A 17,987-nucleotide genomic window follows, 5' to 3' on the forward strand; every position below is an offset into this window, starting at 1 on the left:
ATAAATGAAGAAAAAATATTTGATAAAGTACGACATACATTTATGTTAAAAAATCTCAACAAAGTAGGTTTAGAAAGAGCATACCTCATTTAGAGCTATGTTTAGAAACATTTAGAAAGAACATACCTCAATATAATATAGACCTCAATATACCTCAATATAATAAAGACCATATATGTAAAACCCTAACATCATATGGTAAATCATAAACATAACATTAATGATAAAAAACCAAGAACTTTTCTTCTAAGATCAGAAACAAGACAAGGATATCCACTCTGCTGGCTTTTAGTCAACAGTACTGGACATCTAAGTCACAGCAATCAAACGATAAAAAGGAAAAAATAACATCCAAATTCACTATTCACAGATGGCATGATCCTATATTTAGAAAATCCTAAAGACTCCATCATAATCTATTACAATTGATAAATGAATTCAGTAGAGTTTCAGGATACAAAATCAATGTACACAAATCTATTGTATGTCTACCAATTAATAATGAAACAACAGAAAAAGAAAGTAGTAAAACAATCCCATTTACCACTGCACCTAAAAGAATAAAATATCTAACCAAAGAAGTGAAAGAACTGTACTTCAAAAACTATAAAACATTGATGAAAGAAACTAAAGATTATACAAACAAATGGGAAGACATCACAAGCTCATGGATTGGTAGAATTAATATTGTAAAATGTCAGTAATATCCAAAAAAATCTATAGATATAATGTATTCCTATCAAAATACCAACAGCATTTTTCACAGAACTAGAAAAAAATGATTTAAAATTTGCAAAGAACAAGAAAAGACCCCAAATAGCCAAAACAATCTTGACACAGAGAAAGAAAACTGAAGGTATTATAATTCCAGATTTTAAGATATACAAAAAAATGTAGTAATCAAAACAGTATGGTATTGAAAGAAAAATAGACACACAGCTCAAGAGAACATAATAGAGAGCTCAGAAAAATATCCAAACTTCTGTGGTCAATTAATCTATGACAAAGGGGTAAAGAATGGGAAAAAGTCTCTTTAACAAGTGGTCTTGGGAAAACTGGACAGCTTACTCGCAAAGGAGTGAAACTGGACCACTTTTTATACTATACACAAAAAATAAACTCAAAATAAACTAAAATCTATATTTGTGACCCGAAACCATAAAATTCCTAGGATATAACATAGGTCCTAATTCCTCTGACATTAGCTGTAAAAACATTTTTTCAGATATGACTCCTCAGGCAAAGGAAACAAAACCAAAATTAAACTATTGGGTTTTCAAAGACATAGATGGAACTGTAGTGGATTATGCTAAGTGAAATAAGTCAGTTGAGGCAGAAAAGTCCCAAATGGTCACCTCACTGAGATGAGGAGCCAACCACCAAGGATGACTTGGCACTTCTCCACCAAGTCACTTCTTCATAGCTTTGAGAACTGCCACATGACCCCTGAGCCAATCAGCTGTGAGAAACCAGGAGAAATCCCTGGTTTGCCTATAAATATCTGTCCCAACAAAGGCTGGGTGCTCAGACTTTGGGAGTGATCCCGCTGTGTCTGCTGGTGATAATAAAGCCAAGTTTTCCCTGATTTCCTGTGTGCCGCCTTAGTTTTCTCAGCCGCTTCAGATTTTCCGCATTTGGTTCCCTGACTGGGGAGCCCAACCCCACTGGCCCATTGTGCCACCAGCATACGACAGAAGCCAGGCCATGCAGGGCAAACAGAGTACCTACCCTAGGGTTTAGGCATGCCCCACTGATTTCAGCGGACCCAAGGCTGGATTCTCTGGGACAGCTTGCCTACACCCCTGGAAATAAAAGGCTATCTTCTTGTGTGCGTGGGTGGTGGGGGAGTAGTTTTTTAAGTACAAAGGGCAGGGGAAGTGTATATTAGAAAGACTATATGGTGCACCAATGCCTCCTAGAGGCCAGAGAAACATAGCGCCATACATTGCTTTTGACTTATTACTGCAAAGAAACTAATAATATTTAAATCTGCTGGTAAACATGTTTTGTGCTTAACTGATTCATAACTTTGCCATCTAAAGAATTCTGTTGTAACCATTCACAATTGGTTAATACTTAGCAATCACTAGAGACTGAGGTGTTTCTAAGAGTACAAAATTATGCTAACTGTAACTATGACTGATGAAAATAAGGGAAACAACTCTGTATGTGGAAAAGTAAGAGATATATGAGAAAGATATAAGGAATGGGAATGCATTTTGTCGAAGGAAAAGAAGGTAATTTGGTCTTATATGTGATGGTTATTTGGAAGGAAATGGCTTGGGACAAAACCTAAACGCAAAGGAAAGCTGTAGAAGGTTTGTGAAGGGAAATATTCAGCAAAAGAATTTTAAGTGTGGTCACAACGGACTAAGATTGAAATGAAAAACAAAACAAAGCAAAAAAACAGACACTGGTATAGAAAGCTGGTTTTCGCTCTGTTTAAAATGACAAAGTTCTCTTAGGTTAATTGATCTGCTGCTAAGAACAAAATGTAAACAGTTGTTTCCTCTTTGCCTATCCAGAAAAACCATTTTCCACATTTTGCCTATATCGGGTGTTTAACATCCCTAATTATATTTAGGCATGCGCTTTAAAACTGTCTTGATTTTAGCAAATGTTGACAAGATTTAAATTGTAAATGAAATCTCTTTAACTCATTAGGCTTTTCCTTGGTATGATAAGTTACTCAGGAAGTACTGCTAAACAAATGATAAACGTTGGGTTACATTTGGGTAAATGCTATAACTATACTAGAGATTCTGTACATTTCTGTAAGGCTTTACAGGCGAGATACACACAACACCAGGCGAGATAGGCGCAAGACAAGGTTTATTAAAGGCATCCTCGGGTGAGGTTCTGAGACTCAGGAGAGGAGAGTCAGGGAAGTCATGAGTGGGAAGGGGTTGAGTGAGTTTTTATTGGGCCAAGGCAGGGCGGGGGCTCATAACCATATTTGGTAAGGTTAGAGGTTGGGGGTTGGAAAGTTCCAAAGTGGCTGGTTTCTGTTTCTTGCATAAGTTTGGGTTTACTCAAGGTGACAGGTCGTTGACAGATGTCCTTCTGGCGGGAAAGTCCTGGGTAGGGGGAAGATGGTGGGCTGGCAGCCATTTTATTGTGCCTTCTGCATTCCCAGGGCCGCTGACCTAAAATTCTGACCTTTTTGGTATAATAGGGGCAGCGACTCAGATCTGGCTACTTCCTGCTGGTGGGGGCATCGTCATAGGGTTCCTCAGATGTGGGCAGGTGGGAGTACGGCTGCAGGAGGAGCTGGTTGACAGTGACTCTGGAAACCTCACGTATGCAAGCCTGGGCCACTGAGGTAATCTGCCACTGTAGGAATGCCAAGGACTTGGCTGAGGCCTCGATGGCTGTCTGGAGCTGTTTGGATAAATCTCAGGTAGCATCTATGGAGTGGGCTAGGGACCTTTTTGTTGGGGGAGGAGAGTACTGAGGATGGCCATTTCCATTAGGGCTGGCACCCTCCAGGCTGGCAACCTGTGGTGACCAGGTGACTAGAACGTGTGATATCCCCATGGGTCCAAGTTTCTTCCAGGAAGAAGCACCACATGAACCCAGGGTCACTGGAGGGGCAGCTACGGGGGGTGGGGGAGTAGAAGGAGGAGGGTGAGGAGAAGTGGTGCCGGAAATCCCCAACCATGTGGGCCCCGGGTCTGGGAAGTCCAGCTTGCTTTAGGCTAGAGATGTGTACCCATGGGTGGTGCCCCAGAAGTTTTGCCATGGTGGGAGTTGTAAGAATAACAGTATGGGGGCCAGTCCACCTGGGCTGTAAGGACTTTGGGTGAAATTCTTGTAGGAGAACCTGGTCCCTGGGATTTAGGGCCTGGGGGAAGTCTCTGCCAGGGCTGTTCGAGGCAGGGATGGTCGCATCTGCATGAGACCCTAAAAGGGCCTGTAGGAGAGTCACATAGGGCATATAAGATAGGAAGAGTGGAGGAGAAGCAGAGAGTTTGTGATTGAGCAGGAAGGACTGGTGGTACAAGAGTTCAAAGGGGCTGAGTCCTGAAGGTCTGCAAGGAGAGGCCCTGAGTCGTGTGAGTGCTAGTGGGAGAAGGGTTGGCCAAGAGAGGCAAGTTTCAAGAGTGAGTTTAGTGAGTTGCTCCTTGAGGAAGCCATTGGCCCTCTCGATCTTACCAGAGGACTTGGGTTGATAGGGGATATGAAGTTTCCAGGTAATGTTGAGGCTCTCGGACACTTGTGTGATGCTGGAGATGAAGGCTGGTCCATTGTCTGATTGTAGGGTTCGAGGGAGTCCAAATATCGGGATGATGTGCTCAATGAGAATTATGGCGAACATGTCTGCAGTTTCCTTAGTGGTGGGGAATGCCTCGATCCAGCCTGTGAAGGTGTCCATGAGAGTCAGTAGGTATCTGAAGGTTTTGTGTCGAGGCATGTGAGTGAAATCAAGTTGCCAGTCCTTGCCTGGCTGATGCCTGCGGAGCTGATGGGTGGGTCCTGGTCTGTGGAGGCTGCCCTGGGCGTTGACCACAGAACAGGTTCTGTAGGCCTGGTGTACATCCTTAATGGTCTTTTGGAGGAGGGGGTGGTGAAATAGAGGTTGGAGAAAATGGTATAGGGCCTTTGGATGAATGTGGAGAGACTGGTGGATGTCAGTAATGAGGGTGTGGATTAGGCCATTCGGGAGGGCAATCTTGTCCTGGACATAATACTATCCCTTGTTGCCTAACCTGCCACCTAATGTCTCAAGGGCCCGAATCTCCTCATCAGTGTACGAGGGACTGTGGGGTGTGTTGAGGAATAGGAGGGGGGCTGGTGAGGAGTTTAAAGCCGTTTGTGGGGCAATAGAGTAGGCCTCATTGTTACCTAAAGAGATGGGGTCCTTGGAGGTCTTATGGCCATGACAGTAGACAATAGCCACCTCGGAAGGGTGATTGAGGGCCTCAGGATATTTGGCAATGAGGGGCCCATTGACTATGGCGGTTTCCTTGGTTGTGAGGACTCCCCTTTCTCGCCAAAGGACAGAGTGGGTGTGGGTAATGAGGAAAGCATATTTGGAGTGAGTATAGATGGTGACCCATTGGCCCTTAGATAAGTGAAAAACCCTGGTGAGAGCTATGAGTTCTGCCTTTTGAGTAGTCCCGATGGGAAGAGGGGCCACCTCTATGACCGCGTCTAGGGTGACTACTGCATAGGCAGTGTGTCACTGTCCATCCGGCACTTTAAGGGAGCTCCCATCCAGGAACAGAGTGAGATTGGGGAAAGGCAGTGGCCGATCCAAAAGTTTTGGATGGGAGGGAGTAAGTTCTTCCAGGAGTTGAGAGCAGAAGTGGAAAAGAGTGGGGGTAGAAGAGGGTTTTGGCAAGAGGGTGGTGGGATTTAGGCGAGGGGAGACAGAGAGTGTGACCTGGGGGTTTTCTATGAACATCAGGTGGTAGAGCTGAAGATGGGAAGGAGTGAGTTGTGCCAAGGACTTATGGCTGACTGAGTCTCCCAGTCGAGGGGGGAAGAAGACTGTAAGGGGCTGTCCTAAGGTAAGTTTGAGGGCCTCCTTTGTAAGAGAAGAGGCTGCTGCTAGGGCCTGAGGCAGGGCTGCCATCCCTGGGCGGTGAAGTCTAGCTGCTTGTGGAGATAGGCCACCGCCCAGTAGGTGGGACCAGTCAGTTGGGCCAGGAGGCTTTTCATCAGTGAAAAGATGGAAAGGCTTTGAAGGGTCGGGAAAGGTCAGACTTGGTCCCAAAATGAGGTGGCTCCTGAGCTGGTAGAACAGACGTCTGACAGAGCCTGGGTCAGTTAGAGGTCCCTGTGGTGTGTCTTTGGCAGCCCGGTATAAGGGCTGGGCCAGAATGGCAAAATTGGGAATACAATATCTAAAAAAGCCCCCCAGTCCTAGGAATGACACTATGTCTTCCACATTCTGGGGAGGTTGTAGGTCTTGTAGGAGGTGGATACGATCTCCTGTTAGGGATTTGGAAATGGGAGTTAGTAATATTCCCAAGTAGGTGGCTGAGGGGGTACAGAGTTGGGCCTTGGAAGGCATCACTTGGTATCCCTTGGTGTCCAGGAAATTGAGCAGAGTGGCAGTATCCTCCTGAAAGGAAGGGAGGGAAGGGCTGCAGAGGAGGAGATCATCTACATATTGGAGGAGAGTGCTGGCCTGGAGGGTGCACTATTGGAGGTCTTTGGCCAGGGCCTCACCAAAGGTATGGGGGCTATCACAGAAGCCCTGGGATAGGACCATCCAGAGATATTTTGGGGGGGTTCTCCCAGGTGAAGGTGAAGAGAAAATAGGAGTCTGGATGGAGGGGGATAGTAAAGAATGAGTCTTTGAGATCCAGGACCGAGAAGTGGGTAGTGTGTGGGGGGATGTTGGAAAGGAGGGTGTAGGGGTTGGGAACCACCAGATGGAGTGGGACTACTGCCTTGTTGATGAGTCTTAGGTCCTGTACCAGGCGATAGGTTCCTGAGGGTTTTTTAAGGGGAAGGATAAGAGTGTTGCATGAAGAGTTAATGGGGATAAGGAGACCCTGCTGCCAAAGGTGGTTGATGATAGGCTTAAGTCCTTGGCGGTGAGTCATTGAGATAGGGAATTGTGGGCAGGATGGAAATGTACACTCGTCCTTGAGTCGTATCTTGACTGGGGTGTGGTGGGTTGCTATTACAGGTCTGAAAATATCCAATACCTGTGGGTCTACAGAGGGGAGACAGTCAGGGATAGAGAGTGACTCAGAGGGGAGTAGAGGGAGGAGGAGGTGAGCAGAAGTTGAGGGAGAGGTAGAGGGAGATCTTGGCCATTCTGATAGTCGCATCTGGTTCTACAGCTGGGATGGACTGAGCACCAATGGGCATGGTGGCATCAGTGGGATGGACCTGATCAGCATGTTCTCGGCAGCAGACTGAATGTGCTCCCTCTCCTCATTGGTGAGGGTGGTGATTTGGACCACATGTAGGTCATGCCAGGTAAGGTCTTAGGCCTGGGCCAGATATTAGAATTCCTTTATATAGTTATCAGGGTTGGCTGAAAAGAGATGTGAGGGGAGAGTTGGTGGGGGCAACACCAGGATGGGAAGGGGCAAGTTTTTTCAGGAGTCGGGATTAGAGTGGGGAGGGGTAAGGGTTGATAAGGGTGCCAGTTCAGAAAGCCTGAACATAAGGAACCTCAGCCCATCTGCCTTGGTGTCTGCCAAGGTTATTTAGGTCTGTGAGAATTTGGTAATCAAAAGTGCCTTCCGGAGGCTATTGGGATTGGTTATCTAATTGGTATTGTGGCCATGTGATGGTACAGTAATGTATGAGATGTTGCTTTCATAGGTCCTGGTCCAGTTCCAGGGTCTTAAATTTAGCCAAAGACACCCTAGGGATGTTTTGGGGTTGAATTTGCATTGGGAGGTCCCCATGATTCCTTGTTGGGCAATCTGAGGTTTGGAGGAAGGTGTCCCCACGTCCAACACTGGGTTGCGGAAAGACAGTGTTGACTGCCACAAAATTAGGACATCTCCCACTTCCCAAAGTTGCAGAGGTCACCTGGTGACTGGCGGGGTAGGCCCAGACACAGCCATGATTAGAACAGATCTTTCTGGAGAGATGCAGAATTGGGGGAAATTCACCATAGCTTCAGAAGTGGCGTTCGGAGAGGCAGGTCCAGGTCCAAGTAGGGAGAGAAGAGAGCTTCCTCACCAGGGTCGGGGAATGATCTCCTCCTGCGTTTTGGCACCAAATGTAAGATTTTACAGGCGAGATACACAAGACACCAGGTGAGATAGGTGCAAGGCAAGATTTATTAAAGGTGCCCTCGGGCGAGGTTCCGCGACTCAGAAGAGGAGAGTTGGGGAAGTCACGTATGGGAAGGGGTTGAGTGAGTTTTTATTGGGCCAAGGCAGGGCAGGAGCTCATAACTATATTTCGTAAGGTTAGAGTTTGGGGGTTGGAAAGTCCCAAAGTGGCTGGTTTCTGTTTCTCACATACGTTTTGGTTTTCTCAAGGTGACGTGTCCTTGACAGATGTCTTTCTGGTGGGAAAGTCCTGGTAGGGAGAAGATGCAGTCTGGCAGCCATTTTATTGTTCCTTCTGCATTCCCAAGGCCGCTGACCTAACAATTTGCCAAGGTTTTAATGTTTTGATAAAGTATTTATCAAACTTGATATTTAATTATTGAAGTGTTATGTGTTACAGAAATAACCTGATTTCCTTGCTAGCTAAATTGTAAACTCTCATTGCTTCAGCTCTTTAACCATATCTGTTCTAAGTTTTTTCATTTATAATTGTTTTAATTCTCCTGTAAAATGAGTTTCACCTTGAAGGAGATTCATATGAAGGACTTTCAGGAGAAATACAGGTATTCAATATATTAAAAATCCTAAAACTGAAATGGGGAAGAATTTCCAGAACTAACTAAAGCTGTGTTCAAACTAAGCCAGAATTAGTAGCATGGGACAAAATGAACTGAAAGATTATAGTGTTGTGTCTCTTAGTGTTGTGACTTTTCTTTGAAACATTACTGGTTCTCTAATGTTTTCTCTTCCACACTAAGGAAAATTTTACTTTAGTTACCTGTGACTTACAGAAATGTAAAATATTAATTTGTAAACAAATCAAAGTGTTCAAATATTCTATCGGAACCCTCTAAAACTCAAAAGGTAAGTATTCTTTCTTCCATGACAATGAGTTATTTGCATAAGTTCAATAAGAATCTGTTCTCCTGGGGTGCCTGGGTGGCTCAGTGGGTTAAAGTCTCTGCCTTTGGCTCAGGTCATGATCCAGGGTCCTGGGATCAAGCCCCACATCAGGCTCTCTGCTCAGCAAGGAGCCTGCTTCCCCCACCCTCTCTCTCTGCCTGCCTCTCGCCTACTTGTGATCTCTGTCTCTCAAATAAATAAAATCTTAAAAAAAAAAATCTGTTCTCTTTGTAACAGGACACCATTGGAAACATGGGTTATTTTACCAGGCCTTTGACTGGAATATAATATTTGAGAAAGACATGCATAGTCTCAGATATGACCAGACAGCTTAAAGGAACTAAGGTTGACTTTATAAAACATGGAGCCATAAAATCCCTTGGAACTATTGGCCTGAAACCTTGCTTACAGAGTTCTCAGCAGCCTCACCAGGTGAGTAAAGAATGTCACTTCTTGGCAGGTGCAGGGACCTCAGAATGCTTTGGGGACCTCATGAAGAGGAATCTGCCCAAATCTACAGACATTATACAGGCATGTCTGATGGCAAGTAGTTGGTTTGGCTTCCAGCCTAGAGAGGCTACTTAAAAATCCAACCTAGAGGGTGCCTGGGTGGCTCAGTGGTTTAAGCCACTGCCTTCGGCTCAGGTCATGATCTCAGGGTCCTGGGATCGAGTCCCGCATCGGGCTCTCTGCTCAGCAGGGAGCCTGCTTCCTCCTCTCTCTCTCTGCCTGCCTCTCTGCCTACTTGTGATCTCTCTCTGTCAAATAAATAAAAATTAAAAAAAAAAATCCAACCTAGAGATTCCTTATGAGAAGTTCCAGTAAAGCAGATTCTAAAAGATCTATATGATCACTCACTGTTCTTGCTGAGCTCATGAAAATAGTTAGTCCAAATCTGTTAAAAACTGGACTTGTTCTTCAAATAAACTAGTCCTGATTTGGCTATCTCTGAAAATGAGGGTCATTTTAGACAGAAAAATTATGTTTCAATAACACAACTTGTGGGTTCTAGATTCAATTGCATTTTAATGTTGTTTATCTAACCTAGACAACTTGAGGTAAACTTCAGAGAAGTTACAAAATAGCTCATTTAGATGATCTTCTTGCTTAATATTCTGTGGGGATAATAACAGGACCCCATGGTATATGATTAAACAGCTGGAAAATGGGACCGATTGCCCAATAGTTGTGTAACTTATCACCTTGACCAGTTCTGTGTGGCTGGGATAATGAAATCACTCCCCAAAAGCCAGAAGCATACCCCACTCCAAAAGATTAACTGTGGACTTGTGGAGATAATAGATGACCCCACTTGCTTTATGATTAGTTGGGTAATGCACTTGGAGATAACCTTATCTCCTGAGACAAGTTTTCTCCCACTTGCTAGTGATCCCTTGTAATTAGAATGAATGTTAATGCCTCAAACAAAGAGCTTAACAGTATTTTTCAGTTATATTTATCCTAGAAACCACCTCTATTGAGATACAACTGTAAACAAAGGCTTTCTAAGCATACAACAGTACTCCTGATAAAAGGACCCTCAAAGCTCATTATGGGACAGCCGCTGACTAAAATAACTTAACATTAGGTCCAAAGTGTCTTTAAAAAAAAAAAAAAAAAAGGCCACCAGTGGATGATGGAGTCTTTACCAGTGTAGCTACTGGCACATCAGGCCTCAGGACTTCCTTTAACTTTTACTTCAAGATTTCACAGGAACTCAGCAATGATATGGAATGTATCACAGATTCATTAACATCCCTCCAGACACAACTCTCCAGTCTGGCAGCAATAGTCCTCTAGAATCCACGAGCCCTAGATCTCCTCACTGCTGAAAAGGGAGGAACCTGTCTCATCCTGTAGGAGGAATGCTTCTGCTACATCAACCAGTCTGGGATCGTCACCTCCAAGGTTCAAGAGCTTCAAGACTGCATTCAACAACACCGAGAAGAACTTTTTGCCTGGGGATTTAATCCCCAGAAGTGGACATCATGTTTACTTCCCCTCGCAGGCCTTCCCATCCCTGTTCCTCTTGATAACCCTAGGCCCCTGCATCCTCACTGACCTCATTTGCTTTATCAGGGAAACTGTCTCCCAACCCACGACTGTGCACATCCTCGCCCTCAGAGGATATCGGCCTCTAGATATAAATGATGATCTTTATGTTAACTCTATGGATCATCAAGAGGGGGAACATGAGGCAGAAAAGCCCAAAATGGCCACCTCACTGAGATGAGGAATCACCAAGGATGACTTGGCACTTCTCCACCAAGTCACTTCCGCATAGCTTTAATAACTGCCATGTGATCCCCAAGCCAATCAGCTATGAGAAATTGCAAAAATCCCTAATTTACCTATAAATACCCGTCCCAACAAAGGCTGGGTGCTCAGATTTTGGGAGTGATCCCGCTGGGCCCGCTGGTGATAATAAAGCTAAGTTTTCCCTGATTTTCCATGTGCTGCTTGAGTTTCCTCATTTGCTTCAGATTCTCTGCAACACAATCAGAGAAAGATAATTATTATAGGATCTCACTGATATGTAGAATTTGGGAAATAAGGGAGAGGATCATAGGGAAAAGAGGAAAAAAGTGAAACAAGACAAAACTAGAGAGGGAGACAAACTATAAGAGACTCTTAATCCTAGGGAAAAACAAAACAAAACAGGGTTGCTGGAGGTGAGGTTGCTGAGAAGATGGGGTACCTGGTAATGGACACTGGGGAGTGTATGTGTTGAAATGAGCACTTGGTATTATATAAGACTGATGAATCACAGATCTGTACCCCTGAGACAAATAAAACATTATGTTAATTAATTGAATTTAAATTTAAAATAATTAAATTAAAAAAATTCTTGGTGAAGGAAACCATCACAAAACCAAAAGGCAATCTACTGAATGGGAGAAGATATTTTTAAATGACATCTCAAATAAAGGGTTAGTAGAAAAAATTAATAGAAAACATACAACTTACTAGCCGAAAAAACATATAATCCAATTAAAAAATGGTCAGTGCAATTGATAGACATTTTTTTCAGAGAAGTCACACAAATGCCCAATAAACACATGAAAAGATGTTCAACATCATTTATCATCAGAAACCGAAATTCAAAGCAACAATGAGATAACATCTCACATTTGTCAGAATGTCAAAAATAACTTAAAAAAACAAAACAAAACATAAGAAATAACAAGTGTTGGTGAAGACATGGAAAAAAAGAACCCTCATATGCTATTGGAGGGAATACAAACTGGTGTATCCACTGTGGAAAGCAGTATGGAGGTTCCTCAAAAAAATTAAAATACAATTACCATATGTTCCAGTAATTCTACCACTGGCTATTTACACAAAGAAAAATCTGAAATTTACTCTAAAATATACACATATGCATATCTAGGTTATTGGTTCGCAACTTTGGAAGTGGATAATTAGCATTTGAAGGTCCCTATTAATAAGTACATACATACTACATAAATAGCTATGACCAACCATTATCTAAATTTGCACTGGGAGGTTTTTTGCTTGTTTTGTTATGTTTGTTTTTTAATTTGATCATAGGGATGCTAGAACTAATTTCCCTGGAGAAATGGATAATATTCAAAAAATGTGTTTAGCAAAAAAGATTACATAGGAATTACCATCTTTGCATGAATGAAATATAAAACTCGATAAACTCAGCAGCCAAGTGCTTAATGAAGAACTCTGTCACCTGACCCAATTAAAACATAAGAGTAAACACTTGACTGTAGGTGCTTCTCAAAATGCCTAATAATGGAGGTGGTGGGGATGGGGGGTCGTCTGCTAGCTTTATACTGACAATTTGTATGGCTTTTTTTTTTTTCCTTTTTGATATCAAATATTTTTATCTGTAGACAAGCTTTTAGTGTATTATCCCACTTGCTAGAGTGGTCCTAAAGGATGAAGAAAACATCAGTATTTATTCAAATAATCTGAAAGTTGTTTATTTTATTCAAATAATGCAATCGTAGTTCATTTACCTTTGTTTGTAAAACTGATATTTATGTCTGCTTTCTATTAACTGAAAAGAAAATTAGTTCCCAGTGATAGTTCAACACCAAACACATGTAATAGTCCTTTAAGGATAATTAGAGCCATGAGTAGGAAGGCCCCTTTATCATAATGGATGCCTCCGCATTCTTATTATCTGACCAGTTGTTACAATCTTTAGATAGAGAGTACAATTCTCAGAACAAAGTTCCTAATTTAAAATTCTAATTTTTATTCATTTGGGAATTAATTCATTAAATCATTTAATATTCTTGCCTGCTACTGTTTGCCAATGGCTGAAGATAGGAAAGCAGAAAAGAAATAGTCTCTTTTTCTGAAAGAGCTTATAAGCTGTGGAAAGAAAGAGACAAGGAATTATTACACAGTGTATAATGACATGAATACACAGACTGAAACCTTGAGATTCAGAAAGCATAATTCTTTCAAGAATTACAAGGTATTCAGCGGATTTGGAGCATAAGCAGGGAGGGAAAGCAAAGAAATGTGAGCTAAGGGTGGCTGATACCTGGAGGTCAGCTCTAGTTTGGATTTTTCCTGAGGGCAATAGTGTGAAATTGAAAAGTTTTTAAATGTGAAGTGACATTCTCTCCATACAGCCCTGCCCAACAGCTCCTTTTCATAGCTCAGGAGACAGCGAACGCCTGAGGCATATTCCAGGGTGAGACTATTGTGTCCTTTACAGAAGTCATTGTCACTGTCACCCCAGAGGCTGTATCCTTCCTGAGTCTCAGGAGTGCCAGAAGCTCTGCCTTTATTCTCAGTGAAAAGTTCTCCATAACAAGGTATCCTTCCCTGAACCTCTAAGTAGATAGTTTTTTTGATTGTTTGCTATCTTTTCTTTTGACAATAAGACCCCAAAAGCCTTTTGCTTGGTGGAATGCTCCTCCTCACATCATAAATGTCTGGAGGGGCTATGGGCAGGTGAAAAATGCAAAGCAGTTTCCTGTTCTAATTTTCGACCTTCCACTTTTTCTGAAGAAAAATGGAGGTGCTGATGGAGAGGATCCCCAAACAGAATAGAGTTGACAATGCAGGATCCAGAAGCTAAGGTTAGACAGGAAACCTAGATCCACGGTTACCTGAATGCTGAAAAGCTGCCTCAGAATCGAATCTGAATGTAGATTTGGGGACAATGGTTGAGTTCATTATAGACATTAAATGCTGCTTTATTTCTTTTGGGGCAAAAGTGCACCAAACAAAATTTGTTGTTAAGCAGAAAACCCTATTTTAGATACCTGAAATTTCAAAAATTTTGATGAAGCTTTGTATGTGCTACCTGAAAAGATATTTCTTTTTATATTTACCTATACAAAACCTGAAATATGTTCCATGTCATACAGGTGTGTGCATCACAGCATGTATTGCATTATTTGTTGTTTCCTGTTTTTCTTTTTTTTTATTAAATAGCTTCAGTTTTCATTTTGGTGCTAGTGAATTGATAAGGAGTCATTTAATTTACAGATAAATAGCACCTGTTTTATAATCTATTTCTCTCGTCAAAATAAGGTGCCTTTGTTCTTGTTTCTCCGTCTGTAAATTTTTCTCAGTTGTTTAAAATGAGTCACTCTTAAAAAGCAAGGTATAAAATATTAAAGTGTAGTTTTTAGGAAGGCAATTTTTAAACATCATGATTGACAAAAGAATGTAAAAATTATAAAATGTACCTCAATTTCAGTGACTCTTAGGATGTCGAGTTTTTCACTGATAATTCTTTTATAGAGACATAGTTTCATAAATTCTCACCAAGAATGGAAATACTTTGTTATTTTTTTCCATCTTTCTTATAAACTTCCTCTTTTGTTCTGTAGGTTGCTATTGTGAGAATAATAAAAGATAAGGCACCCAAAAATCAAGTGTTATTTTAGTGTTGAACTTTCATACCCATTGCTATAATCAAGATGCTTTAATTTCATTTCTCAAAAAAGAGATAAATGTTTTCTTGACTGAAACTTTTCTTTTCCACAAGAATTTAATCTATCATATATGTTTTACCTCTAAAGACTGTGTGCTAGCATTCCCTCAGTAAACAGGAGAGTACCAGGAAGTTCAAAATACATCCATCATTCTTAGAATGAGAAAATAAAATACTCCCCAAAACTACATCCTCTTTGATTTGATGAGAATGCAGAAAGGTAAAGAAAAAACATTAAATCATAAAAACCATGATAAAAAAATCCAATATTTAACAAAGTTGATTTTTCCAGAATATAATTTATGATAGTTGACCTTAACATCTTTAAATGTCTATGAAATCAAAAGGAAGAGTGCCAGGGTGGTTCAGTTGGTTAAGCATCTGACTTCAGCTCAGGTTAATGATCTCAGGATTTTGGGATCAAGCCCTGTGTGGAGACAGCCCCAACCCACCCCCTGACCTTGGGCTTCCAGCTCAGCAGAGAGTCTGATTCTCTCTCTCCCTCTGCCCCTCCCCCTGCTCATGCACTCTCTCTCTCTCTCTCTCTCTCTCTCTCTCTTAAATAAAGTCTTTTTAAAAAGCTTATTCTTTTTTAATCCCTAAAAACAGACAGTATTGGTGTTCTACATTATTTCCTAAGAAATGTGTATGGATCGATAAATTGGCATAATATAACATATTTACACACACACACATGCATACATGTTAAAATAAAACAAAAATATTTTAACAGATTTAGTATTTTCTCAAATAATCTTTGAATAAAAGTATCCAAATGTTGGGAGACGATTCTCCATGGACTTTCTTCATAACTAAAATCACCATTTTCCAGGTATCATTTCAAGGATGTTTGTAAAGAGAACAGCCGTGGAAGATAGATATCCTGTCTCTACTCAGGGTAGAGAATAGATGCATTTCCTTAACAAAATAATACACTCCCTCTTTGCAGGTAATATGGGGGCAAGTTTGCTAGCAGCCTGCTTAGAAACTTGAGGGTTCCCTAGGCTTATGTTTCCTTAGCTCTGATACAAACCCAGGGCATTTTTGCAGCATCTACCTGGGCCCCTCCACATTCCTTTTATGGGACTTGGGGAGCAAAGAGAACTGATGCACACATACAGGTCATCCTGCCTCTTATACCATAAGTAATATGGGAATTTGACCCAAACCTAGAAATCTTGATTCTTCTGCCACCATCCGTAAAACTGGGAGGCAAACTTGTCCAGTTACAAATAGGCTGAAATCTCAAAATGTTTATAGTTCTTAAGACCTTACTACATAAAACTCCACAAGCACATAATATAAAATGACACATGTTGATATATGATGACTTGAGTAAACTACACAGTTCTGGAATGTAGTAATTTGTGAGCTTTCACTAATGTATACCTACCACATCCTCCACAAAATACAGATAAGTTCTATCACTTTGGCAATTTCTCTCGTATCTTTTTCAACCAGACTCTACTGTAAACATTATCAATAATTGTTCTTCTTTCCCCATAAATTAGTTTTGCCCGTTCTCTCTCTTGCTCTCTCTCTCTCTCTCTCTCTTTTTTTTTTTTTTTTTAAGATTTACTTATGTGTGAGAGAGAGTGTGAGCACAAGCAGGAAGAAGAGGGGGGAGATAATCTCAAGCTGAGATCCACAGAGCATGGAGCCTGAAATGAGACTTGATCTCAGGACACTGAGGTTATGCCCTGAGCTAAATAGTGAGATGCTTAACAGACTGAGACACCCAGGAGTCCCTTATTTTGCCTGTTCTTAAAGTTCATTTGTATTAAAACATTTCGTGTGGGTTCTTTGCAGTCTACTGCTTCTTCTCAAAATAATGGTTCCCAAAGTCATCCATATTGCTGTGTAAATTATATTTTGCTATTAATTGGTAAGTAGAATTTCATTACATTTATTTGCACAATTTGTTACCCGTTCTTATCTGTTGATAGGTGCCTGTATTTTTTCCAGTTTTTAGTTCTTATGAATAAAACTACACCAAATATTCATGCATAAGTTTCTTTATGAACATATGTTGGGTAAATATCTAAAAGTGTAATGAATAGATCACATGGAGTATTATAAAATGGGTATATGGCATTCATTTAGATTTTAAAGAAATCGTCAACTAGATTGCCAAAGTGGCTCTACCACTTTTTCTCCTACCAGCAAAATATGAAAGTTCTAGTTACTCTTCATTGTCTCCAACATTTTGGCTTTTCAGTTATAGCCATCTTAGTGGAAGTGCTACCTCACTGTGGTTTTATTTTACATTTCCCTGATAAACAATGTTGAGTAACTTTTCATGTGCCTACTAGTTATTGATACATACTCTTTTATGAAGTGTCTGACTGAATTTTGCCTGTTAAAAAATAAAACCTGTGCTATTTATTATTGATTTGTAGAAATCTTTTATACTTCATTTTTCAGATCCATATGCATATACACATATACATATATGTTATACATAAATATATAGATGTATATTATATATATAATGTATAGATGTAAATTTACAGATGTTAAATACTTTCATATGCATATATTATATGTATATATATGTGTATTAAATACTTCTAATCTATAGCTTTCATTTTTATGTTCTTAATGGTAAATTCTGATAAATGGGTTTAATATTTTAGAAAGTTCTATTTATCTTTTTTTTAATTTTTTTTCAAAGATTTTATTTATTTATTTGATAGAGAGATCACAAGTAGGCAGAGAGGCAGGCAGAGAGAGAGGAGGCAGCAGGATCCTTGCTGAGCAGAGAGCTGCATGTGGGGCTCAATCCCAGAGTTCTGCGGTCATCACCTGAGCTGAAGACAGAGACTTAACCCTTTGAGCCACTCAGGCGCCCCTCTATTTATTTTTTAAAAATTTCTTGATAAGGACACTATAGGTGTTTAATCCATTCCAAACTATTTTTTTTTTTTAGGGTTTGATGTATGAGTTAAAGTACATTGTTTTTCTTTACATACTGTTTTTCTTAAAAGATACCCAGTTGTTCTAATACATTTATTAAAGACTTGCCATTCTCCATTGAATTGTATTGGTGCAATTCAACTGTCTATGTATGTGTGTATCCTAACATATTACAGGTCTGTGATATCCCAAAATTGAACTCAGCAGTATATCCCAGATATGTTGACATTTATTTGGTGTTTGTGATTTTGATTAAGAATTTAGTTAAAATTTTGTCTGTATCTGAATATAGTATCTATATATATCAATCCAAGAACTATTTCTGCATGAAACAAGCAAGTTGATGATGGGTACTAAGGAGGGCACAGATTGCATGGAGCAATGGGTTATACAGAGACAATGAGCCATGGAACACTATATCAAAAACTAATGATGTACTGTATGGTGACTAACATAATGCAATTAAAAAAAAAAGAAAGAAA

The 17,987-nt window shown here is 40.6% G+C and overlaps 1 long non-coding RNA gene across 1 annotated transcript in view; it reads right to left on the reverse strand.

Moving 5' to 3' along the window:
* Nucleotides 1–4,172: 4,172 nt before the first annotated feature.
* LOC116574224 overlaps nt 4,173–17,987 on the reverse strand; it is an 83,992-nt gene continuing 70,177 nt past the window's right edge. The window contains exons 3-4 of the long non-coding RNA XR_004279156.1: nt 11,016–11,142; nt 4,173–4,359 (exon numbers count right to left, since the gene is read on the reverse strand). This is a non-coding gene — a long non-coding RNA (uncharacterized LOC116574224). The remainder of the gene's footprint in view (nt 4,360–11,015; nt 11,143–17,987) is intronic.

The sequence above is a fragment of the Mustela erminea genome, chromosome 15 (genome assembly GCF_009829155.1).
Source record: "Mustela erminea isolate mMusErm1 chromosome 15, mMusErm1.Pri, whole genome shotgun sequence".
In the NCBI taxonomy this organism is placed as follows: domain Eukaryota; kingdom Metazoa; phylum Chordata; class Mammalia; order Carnivora; family Mustelidae; genus Mustela; species Mustela erminea.